The sequence below is a fragment of the Ictidomys tridecemlineatus genome, chromosome 5 (assembly GCF_052094955.1).
Source record: "Ictidomys tridecemlineatus isolate mIctTri1 chromosome 5, mIctTri1.hap1, whole genome shotgun sequence".
NCBI lineage: Eukaryota > Metazoa > Chordata > Mammalia > Rodentia > Sciuridae > Ictidomys > Ictidomys tridecemlineatus.
The window spans coordinates 75,185,774-75,196,474 of NC_135481.1; the positions used below are offsets into that span (position 1 = coordinate 75,185,774).

Consider the following 10,701-nt stretch of genomic DNA (forward strand, 5'->3'; position numbering starts at 1 on the left):
ACTGTTGGAGTAGGAAATCTATTGATTTATGAATGTTGATCTTGTATTCTGCTACTTTGCTGAATTTATCAGCTATAGAAGTATTCTGGGAGGGTTCCCGGGGTTTCTAATTTCAGAACCATGTCATCAGCTATCAGAGATAATTTGACTTCTTATTTTCCTATTTGTATCTCTTTAATGTTCTTCCTTTGCCTCACTGCTCGCACTAGAATTTCAAGGACTATATTAAATAGGAGTGGTGAAAATGGTCATCTTTGTCCTATTCTTGATTTGAGAGGGAATATTCTATTTTTCTCCATTCAGTATGATGCTGTCTTTGGGTTTGCTATATATAGTCCATATAGTGTTGAGGTAAGAATTTTCTATCTCTAGCTTCTTGAGCATTTTTAACATGAATTTTTGCTAAATTTTATCAAAGACTTTTTCTGTATTGATAGTATCATCTGATTCTTGTTCTTAATTTTGTGTGGTGAATTACACTTATTTGCATATGTCAAATGAACATTGTATCTCTGTGATAAAACCCACTTGATCATGTTATACTATATTCTTGATGTGTTTTTGAATGTAACTCACTAATTATTTTATCAAGGATATTTCATATTTGTTCTTCAGAGATATTGGTCTATAGTTTTTACTTCCTTGATGTGTCTCTATTTAATTTTGGTATCAGGGTTATATTTACTTTATAGAATGTATTTGGGAGTGTTCCCTCCCTTTGAATTTCATGGAATAATTTGAGAAAGACTGGTGTTACTTTTTTTTTTAAAGGGCTGGTAGAACTCGGCTGAGAATCCATCTAGTGTTAGGCTTTTCTTTGTTGGAAGGCTTTTAAATGCTGTTTCAAATGATTAAAATCATTTGATATTTATCTCTTTAGGTTTTCTGTAGCTTTCTAGTACAATTTTGGCAGGTTATATGTGTCTAGAAATTTGTCAATATCTTGTAGATTTTCTAGCTTTAATGGAGTATAAAGTTTTAAAATAATTTCTAACAATCCTTTGTATTTCAGAAATGTTTATTGTGATGTTTCCTTTTTCATCTCTGGGTGGATTTATTGGGTCTTTCTCTTTTGGCTAGTTTGCTTAGGTTTACCAATTCTATTTATCTATTCAGAGGACCCTCTTTGTTGCACTAATTCTGTGCATATTTTTATTCTCAATTTCATTAACTTTGGGTCAAATCTTTATTATTTTCTGTCTTCTTTTAGAACCATGTCATCAGCAATCTGACTTTGGAGTTCGTTTATTATATCTTTTCTAAGACCTTGAGGTGGAGCATTAGATTATGTATTTGCCGTCTGTTTTTTTTTAATGTAGATTCTCAATGCTCTTAACTTTCCTCTTAGAACCACTTTCACACTGCCCCAGAGATATTGATATACTCTATCTCAGTCCTCATTTGTTTCTAAGAATATCTAATTTTTTTCTCTCATTTCTTCTATAATTCATTCATCATTTTAGAGTTTTGATAAATCTCCATATGTTTATGTGGTTTCAATTATTTCTCTTGAAGATGATTTCTAGTTTCATACCATTAATATAATAATCAATAATATTTATAATTTATAATATCCATAATATTTACTTATAAGTATTTATAAATATTGTAATATTTATAATGTTTATATAATATAAAAATATAATTTACATATAAAATAAATGTTTATATAATATATAATAATATATTATATATTTATAATATATAATATTTATAATTTATAATTATAATATTAATAATATAGGATTCATGGGATTATATCAATTTTTGGTATTTGCTAAGACTTAAATTATAAATACAATAAGTCCGATTTTGGAAAAGGTTCCATGAGCTGTGGAGAAGAAACTGAATTTAGCTGTTTCAGAGTTAAATATTCTATAGATATCTGTTAAGTCTATTTGATTTATAGTACTACTAGATCAGAAATATCTTTATTGATTTTTATATTTGGAAGACCTCTATTTTGATGGTAATGGAGTGTTGAAATCACCCTGTATTTTTGTATTGAGGTTTGTCTAAAATTTAATGTCAAGAATTATTTTTTTTAAATGTAATTAGGTACATTGACATTTTCAAATAACTATTTACTATTGTTACAACTTCTTGTTTGATGGTTCCCTTTACTAGTATGCAGTTGTTTCTTTCTTTGTCTCTTCTGTTTAATTTTTGCTTGAAATCTGCTTTGTCAGATATAAAAATAGCTAATCCTGCTTGTTTTCAGTCTCCATTTGCATGAAATAGTTTTTTTTTCCACCCTTTTACCTTTAGCTGGTGAGTGTCTGCCTATGAGAAGAGTTTCTTGCTAACATTACATAGTTGGATCTTAAATTTTAATCCATTCTGACAATCTAATGTATTTTATTTTGGAGTTGAGGCCATTTACATACAGTGTATTATAGATATGTGTTTGTGTTTTCTTGCCATTTTGGTTTGTTTGTTATGTTTAATTTGTTTTGATTTTTATTTACTTAGTTGTTTGTCTAATGAGCATGATCTATTTAGGAGTTTTGGCATTTGTTTTTGAGTTCTTCTGGGTATGATATATCTTTAGTATTCCTTGTAGTGATCATGAATTTTTTGTTTACCTTTTCATGTAAAATTTTTATTCCTCCTCAATTATAAAAGTTAACTTTGCTCAATACAGCAATTTTGACTGGCAATTGCCTTCTTTTAGAGCAAGGAATATCTCACTCCAAGCTTTCCTCTATTTGGTCTGAATTGAGAAGTCAGAAGTGAGTCTTCTTTGTTTGTCTCTAAATTTGAGGACATTTTCTCTTGCAATTTTAATCTTCTTATTTTCTATGGTATACATTTTACTTATGATATGTTCTGAAAAGGTTTATTTATTATCTTGTGTATATGGTGTTCTATATCCATCCTATATATGGATGTCTATCTCATTTCAAAGGTGAGAAAAGTTGTATGCCATTGTCTCACTAAAAATTTTCTTAATGTATTTACCCTGTATCTCTGTGTTGTCTTCTATCCCAATGACACTCAGATTTGTTCTCTTGATGTTGTCCCAGAGTTCTTGTGTATTCTGATTATTTTTTTTCTTTATTGCTTACTGAGTATTCAAGTTCATGTACCTTGTCTTCAAGGCCTTAAGTTCTTTTTTCAAGGTCAGAAGTTCTATTTTCTATGTGATCATTCTATTGGTTATACTTTTAAATGAATTTTTAATTTGATTCATTCTTTCCTTCATTTCCAGTAGTTCTTATTGGTTGCTTTTCAATACATCTATTTCTTTATTGGAATGGTCACTCACCTCCTGTATTTGTTCTCTTAATCTTTCCTTAGATCTTCTTTTAGGTCACTGAACATTTTAATAACCAGTTTTTTATAGTCCTTCTCTGGAATTCCATATTTGTGTGTTTTTTTGTTGATTGAGTGTGAATGTTGGTGGGAGATGTGTTTGCCTTTTCCTCATGTGTTCAAATTTCTTTGACATGAACAACACTTGAGATGAATTTCTCTTTCTTTTTTCATATATGTGTCCTTTGGTAAGTTGTTATTATTTTATTTTTGTAGAAACTTTTCTGTTTTTGCTGTAAGAATACATGTCCAGGAAAGAAACCTGAAGTCCCCCTGTAGCTGTTCCTACTTGGGGCCTGGTTGTTGGTTTGGGGACTTTGTCTCCATATTCTATATATTGAAGTGTTTTTGAGGCTTGATTGGGGCTAGATTGTGAGGGGGGTTATATTTGCTATTACTTGGCTGAGTTTTGAATGTTGCTCAGCAATAGGATCTCTATTCTGTGAACTCAAAACTTTCCCAATCACTTTTAAGCCCCTCTTAGGAAAAGGGAGAACAAAGAATAGCAACAATGTTAGTAAACTTAAAATAAACCTTAAAATAAATGTCTGATGTCTGCATTGACGTGTATAATACTACTTACTACCTGAAGAGGAATGTTGGAGTCAGCACTTAACATTAGCACCAACAATAAATAAACATGAACTAGATCAACCATTAAATAGCAGGTGTCTACTATGTCATTCAGTATTAAATAATAACAACATCATGAATGGGGTAGAAATTACATTAACTACATAATTCTATCATATAGTGGAATGATGGATACTCACGTGAAGAGAAAATATGCCAGGTAAGTAAGAGAAAGTTTAAAAAACTTAAAAAGTGAAGAGAGGAGAGGCAGGATATAGCAGATGATAATTATAAATATGGAGGAGTAAAAAATAACTAAAAGTAATAAAGAAAGAGAAGAGAAGGGAAGATTTGGCTATTAATGTATAAAGAAAGTAAAGAAGGAAATATTAGAGGAACAAAGAGGAATAAAAAACAAAATATGAACAAACAAATATAAGATCAAAATAAATCACACCTACATAAAATTTTACTACATAAAAGTCAAAGGTTAAGCAATGAATGGATGCAAAATAGTGCGATTAAAATGATAGAAAAAATAAGAATTCAACCCTATCTTCACAGTGAGAACATACGCATATACAAAATCATGCAGAATGGAAAAAAAGTTAAAAAAAATAAATTAAATTAAAAATAAAATAAATTTTAAAAACTTAAGAAGAAGAATGGGGGATAGGAAAAAAAAAGTCCTTAAATAGAAATAAAAGGCTGTTTCCTCTGAGGTAGTCAAAACTATTGACAAGGGCAGATGTTTATTCCTTATGCTTCTGTGCTTTTCTTTTTATTGATTGATTGATTGACTGATGGGGGAAGAGGATGTCTGTGACCTTCAGATCAAGGACTGGGAGCTGTTAAGTCCTACTTCTTTGTGTTTCTCACCAAGCCGTTTCCCATTGTGACCAGGAGCCAGAACTGATTGCATTAGCTCTCAGCTTCCCATGCCCAGAAACACAGGGCACTCTCTTTCCTCAGTATTTTGAGCCTGGATCACCATGAGAATAATTTATTTTCTTTCTATTTTTCTTCCTTCCTTCCTTTCTTCCTTCCTTCCTTCCTTCTTTTCTTCCTTCCTTCCTTTCTTTTACCAGGCATTAAACTGAGAGGAGCTTAACCACCAAGCCACATCTCCAGTCTTTTTTTTAAGGTCAGATACAGGATCTTACTAAGTTGCTTACTGTCTCCCTAAATTGTTGAGGCTAGATTTCAGATCCTTCTGCATCAGCCTCCAGAGCTACTAGGATTACAGTGTGCACCACCTAGCCTGGCTAGGAACAATTCTCCCTGTGACTGTTTCAATCACACCATCCAGGCACACTCTGGACCCCAAAATAGACAACTGCTAGGTCAGACTGACAAATTCCTTTATGAATTCCTGATCTCCAGTCTCTGTTCACTGCTGCACTCACTTGAAACTGGTTCCTGTTACAGCAACTCTGATTCAAGACAGACTGTCCACCCCTTGGCTGAGCGATTATAATAGGTTTTCACTCAGCAATTTCTCCCATCTCCTCTGGGTCAGTTAAGATCAGTCTCCCTTTCTTTTCTACAGATTCCCCAAGCCAATGTCATATGCTTCCCTTTCCTCTCTCCCTGCCTGTGCTCTCCCTTCAGGCAGCACTGATGCTGCAGCCTGCCAAGCTGTCATATCTCTATAATTTCTTATATTATACTCAAAGTGTCTGCCTTTCTGTGTCTCTAAGTTATTTTGCTGTCCGATATTGAACTTCAGTGAACTCCCTAGTTGCCCACCTCACTGAGGAGCATTCTTTCCACTTTTCAAATCTTGAACTAAGAACTGCTGAGGATTACACCCTTCCTCTAATCTACCCTGTTCTCACAGTCAGTTCAATTTCCACAATCTGCACATACTCAGGGAAAAGTGATTCAAACCTCTCAGCACACAGAAGTCCCTACACGACCTTCTCAGTTTCTTTTTCACCATAGCCAAGAGTAACTTTAATCTTAAATTCTATCATAATTAGATATTTGCTTTATAATTTATATAAAATGAACAGCAGAATAATGAACTCTCTTGTATGTAGTTTCTCTCACTCAAAATCTGTGAGATTTATTCCTCGACTATAGCATTTCATGCTTTCTTACTGTTCTTTGGTATTTCATCATATATCAAAATAGAGTCTTGCCATCCATTTTGTTGTTGATAAACAATTGGGTTGTTTCCAAATTGGATCTAATTCAATTAAGCTACTATAAATATTCATCTTGATAATTTTCATGCATATATGAGAAAATTCCTAAAAAGACTATGTTCAAAAGTAGGCTATGAATATGATAAGCTCTTGTAAACACAACCATACTTTCCTCTAAAGAGCTTTCTACCAAAGCACGTTACTAATAGTAATGTATGAGATTTCCATTATTCTATATACTGTCCAAATATTTGTTGTTGTTGTTTTTGCATTTTCAATTTTAGACACACTTGTCAATGTTTAATGGTACAATATCATGAATTATTCATAATTAGGGTATGAGGGTTTCTAGTAATTAGGTTAAACAAATTTTCATATTCATCAACTACTTAAGTCTTACTTGTCACACCCTAAAAGTCTACTATCCACATTTAACTGGAAACACCTGTGTCTTCTTTTTGATTTGTATAAATCTTTATATTATGTATAAAATTTTCAAACATATAGAAATTACTTTCTCTTAATTTGTACATTGTATTTTAACTTTGAAATGGTATCTTAGACAAATACAAATCATTAATTCTAGACAAATTTATCAACTTTTATGACTAATTACTTTCATTTCCTTTCCAAAATACATTTACCTAACCCCAAATCCTGAAATACTTTCACAATTTATTATCTAAAGGAATTATTGCTTTTCAGTAAAATTAATTTTGTATATAATATGAGATAGGCAGGTAGATTTATGTTTTCATTTTTCCCCAAAATTAACACTCAATTCACATAGCATTTTTAATTGAAAATAGCATTTTTTCTTCTCTGATAATGCATTACATTATCATCTTTAAACCTAATAGTAGTCAGATGTGTGGGTCTTTTTTCCATTTTTCATTATTTTCTATGTGATATTTGTTATTGAATCAATAATACATATCAATTAGCTTTATAAAAACTCTTTATGACAGCGAGCATAGGTCCTTCAACTTAGTTCTAATTCTTAGGGAGTATTGTGACACAATCCTTAAGGATTGAGGAACTTGGGGACCATCTTAATTGTGTCACAATTTTAGTCCTCTACCTTTAGATATGGGTACAACCAGTGGATTTGATGGGATAATTACACTCTTGATTAATTCATGTCATATAGAAAAAAATAGGATTGTTGCTCCTTTGATTGCATTTTCTTTTTTAAAATATTTTATTTTTTAGTTGTAGATGGACACAATATCTTTATTTTATTTTATGTAGTGCTGAGGATCCAACCCAGGGCCTCACACTCACTAGGCCAGTGATCTACCATTGAGCCACAATCCCAGCCCTTAATTGCATTTTCCTGTGTAAGACTATTGTATAGAAAACCGGAGAAAGATTCTCCTGCTGGTACTGAAGATATAAGCTGCCATGTTTTACGGCCTTATGACTAGAACATGAGAACAAACTCTAAGAGTCATCCCATAGCTAATAGCCAGCAAAAAAACAGGGACTGAGTTTTACAGATGCAAGGAGCTAAATTCTGCCAATAACCTGCATGAGTTAGGCACTGGATTCTTCCCTAGACATTCCTCAAGATGAGTGTAAACAGACTGACACTGATTTTAGCCCCATGAGACTCTGAGCAGGGAACACAGCTGAGCCCAGCTTCTAGTCTACAGTAACTGACAGATAATAAATGGAAGTTAAATTTGTAAGTTTGTGGTAACTTATACAGCAATAGAAATCTGATATTAATAATTTAGGTTTTCCTAATCTTTTTAATTTCTATATAGGTTCTAAAATCAACTTGTCTTTTCTAGTATAAAAACTGTTCAAATTTTGCATATAAAAGTATTGAAATTTGTGGGCTAGGGTTATAGAACTTGCCTAACGTGTGAGGCACTGGGTTCGATCCTCAGCACCACATAAAAATACATAAATAAAATAAACAACTAAGAACTATTTTAAAAATGTATTGAGTTTATAAATAATGAAACTAGATCTTCCTTACTTCCTCTCAATACAAGTTTTATTTGCAATTCTTAAAAAAAAATGGGCATGAAGTATTATTTTGTTTTGACTGTATTTTAAAAATTCACTGGTGAAATCACATGTATCTTGTTTCAAGGAGATTATTTTTGGATTTTCAATTTCTTTAATAGTTATAAACCCAATCAAAAATTTTTATAACTTGTGTCACTTTGAGTGCCTATGTGAACAATGTTTTGTCTTTTATCACACTTAAATATATGTGCTACACAAATTATCAGACCTATGTGAGTAGTCTAATCAGTGCTGGCTACTTTATAAAATCTATAAATCAACTTTCAGTTCTGCTGTCATTTTCCATTGCATGTTTGTTTTCCATTTTAGTGATGTCTGTGGATGTCTTTATGATTTCTTTTCTTTCTTTATAATTTCCTTAGGACTAATTTGCTGTTATTTGTCTACCTTTTTTAAAAAAAAAAAGATATGCCACTAAAATCTGGAATTTTTGTTTCTACTTACATCTTCAAGGCTATAATATTTTCTCTAAAATACAAAGGAAACAATATAAGAAAAATTAAAATGAAGGGAGGTGAATGGACTGTAGTTTTCTGTTTTTACTTGAGGAAAGAGAATGTCAAGGAGAAGAGCAAGGATCACCTACAGAAATGCTGGTTGAAATCACAACATAATAAGACTTGAATATTTAATTAAGGAATTGTACTTAATTCTAATGTGATCTAATTGGCCCTAGAAAACATATCATCAACTATTTTAATCAGGTTTATTTTTAGCAATATGGAGAATACCTTGGGGGCACAGGGGTAACTAATTGCAATTTCCCATGCAAGATGTACTACTGGTTTATATTATTACAAAAGCCTCTTGTGAGCATGAAAACATGAAAAGAGTTCATGGGTGAGAAAGACAAACTTAAAATTTAAACTGTGAAACCATTAATTGGATTTAAAAACAAAGTGAGAACCAGAATTAACAATGCCTCTAACGTTCCAGCCTCAGTGGTGATGGTAGATTGCTATGGCATACCATCAAAAGAAAGACTTCTGAAGAAAATTAGTCTTAATGAGGGGGGTGGGTGTTATGGCTTGAATGTCCCCTTTAGAACTCATATTTAAATTATTTGCCATTGTGACAGTATTACCAGATGGAACCTTTTAAAAATGATGAGATCATGAGGACTCTGCTCCCATAAATAGATTGATACCATTGTCATGAGAATAAATTAGTTATCACATGTGTGGTTTTCTAATAAAAAAATGATGAGTTTAGCCTAAGTTTTCTCTCTCCTGTATGCTTATGTGCCCATTTATTCTTCCGCAATGCCATGGGATAACAGCACAAAGGCACTTGTCAGGTGCCAGCACCCTCTTCTTGGGTAACCCAGCCTCCAAAACCATAAGCCAAATAAATTTCTATTGCTTATAATATAACTAGTCAGTGATATTCTATTACAGCACCAGAAAACAGAATAAGATAGAAAATGAATACCAAGAAGTAGGTGTGTTGCTATAATAAATACCTAAAATGTAGAAGTGGCTTTGGAAACAGATAATAGGTAGAGGCTGGAAAAATTTGGAGGAGTAGGCTAGGAAAAGCTTAGATTGCCTTGAGTGCAACATTAGGGGCAGTTGTTGTGAAAGCTGAGAAGAGATGGAGGAAAAGCCTGAAACTAATTAGAGTATACTTAATTGTTTGTGACCAGAATGTTGATGGAAATATGAACAGTTAAAAGTCATTCTGAAGAGGTACCATATGGAAAAGAGAAAGAGGCACTGGAAAGCAGAGAAAGGCCATTCTTTTCATAAAGTTGTAAAGAACCTGGCAGAACTGTGTCCATGTCCCGGGAAGTTATGAAATGCAGAACTTCACAGTGATGAACTGGGATATCTATTGGGAAAAAAAAAACTATCTAAGCAGTATTCAGCCTGCTGTATGTCTAGCTTTCACTTCATCAGTGAGATATTCAAGGAAATAACTGGCTTGCTGATGGAATTTGTAATTACAATGGAAAGAGCAGATAAATTTGGAAAATCCACAACCTGGCAATATACGGAGTAAACAACAATGACGTGCTCGCTTCGGCAGCACATATACTAAAATTGGAACGATACAGAGAAGATTAGCATGACCCCTGCGCAAGGATGACACACAAATTCGTGAAGCGTTCCATATTTTTGGCACTAGAGCAGATTATGCTTAGTGAAGCTAGTCAATCCCTAAAAAACAAATACCAAATGTCTTCTTTGATATAATGAGAGCAACTATGAACAGAGCAGGGAGGAAGAGCAGGAAGAAAAGACTAACATTAAACAGAGACATGAGATGGGAGGGAAAGGGAGAGAAAAGGGAAATTGCATGGAAATGAAGGGAGACCCTCATTGCTATACAAAATTTCATATAAGAGGTTGTGAGGGGAATGGGAAAATAAACAAGGAGAGTAATGAATTACAGTAGATGGGGTAGAGAGAGAAGATGGGAGGGGAGGGGAGGGGAGATAGTAGGGGATAGGAAAGGTAGCAGAATACAACAATTACTAATTGGGCATTATGTAAAATTGTGGATGTGTAACCAACATGATTCTGCAATCTGCATTTGGGGTAAAATTGGGAGTTCATAACCCACTTCAATCTAATGTATGAAATATGATATGTCAAGAGCTTTGTAATGTTGTGAACAACCA

At 32.8% G+C, this 10,701-nt stretch overlaps 1 non-coding gene across 1 annotated transcript; it reads left to right on the plus strand.

Moving 5' to 3' along the window:
* Positions 1-10,090: 10,090 nt before the first annotated feature.
* Positions 10,091-10,197, plus strand: LOC144378274 (U6 spliceosomal RNA). Its single transcript, XR_013439980.1, has one exon. It is a non-coding gene; the product is annotated as a U6 spliceosomal RNA (small nuclear RNA).
* Positions 10,198-10,701: the final 504 nt, after the last annotated feature.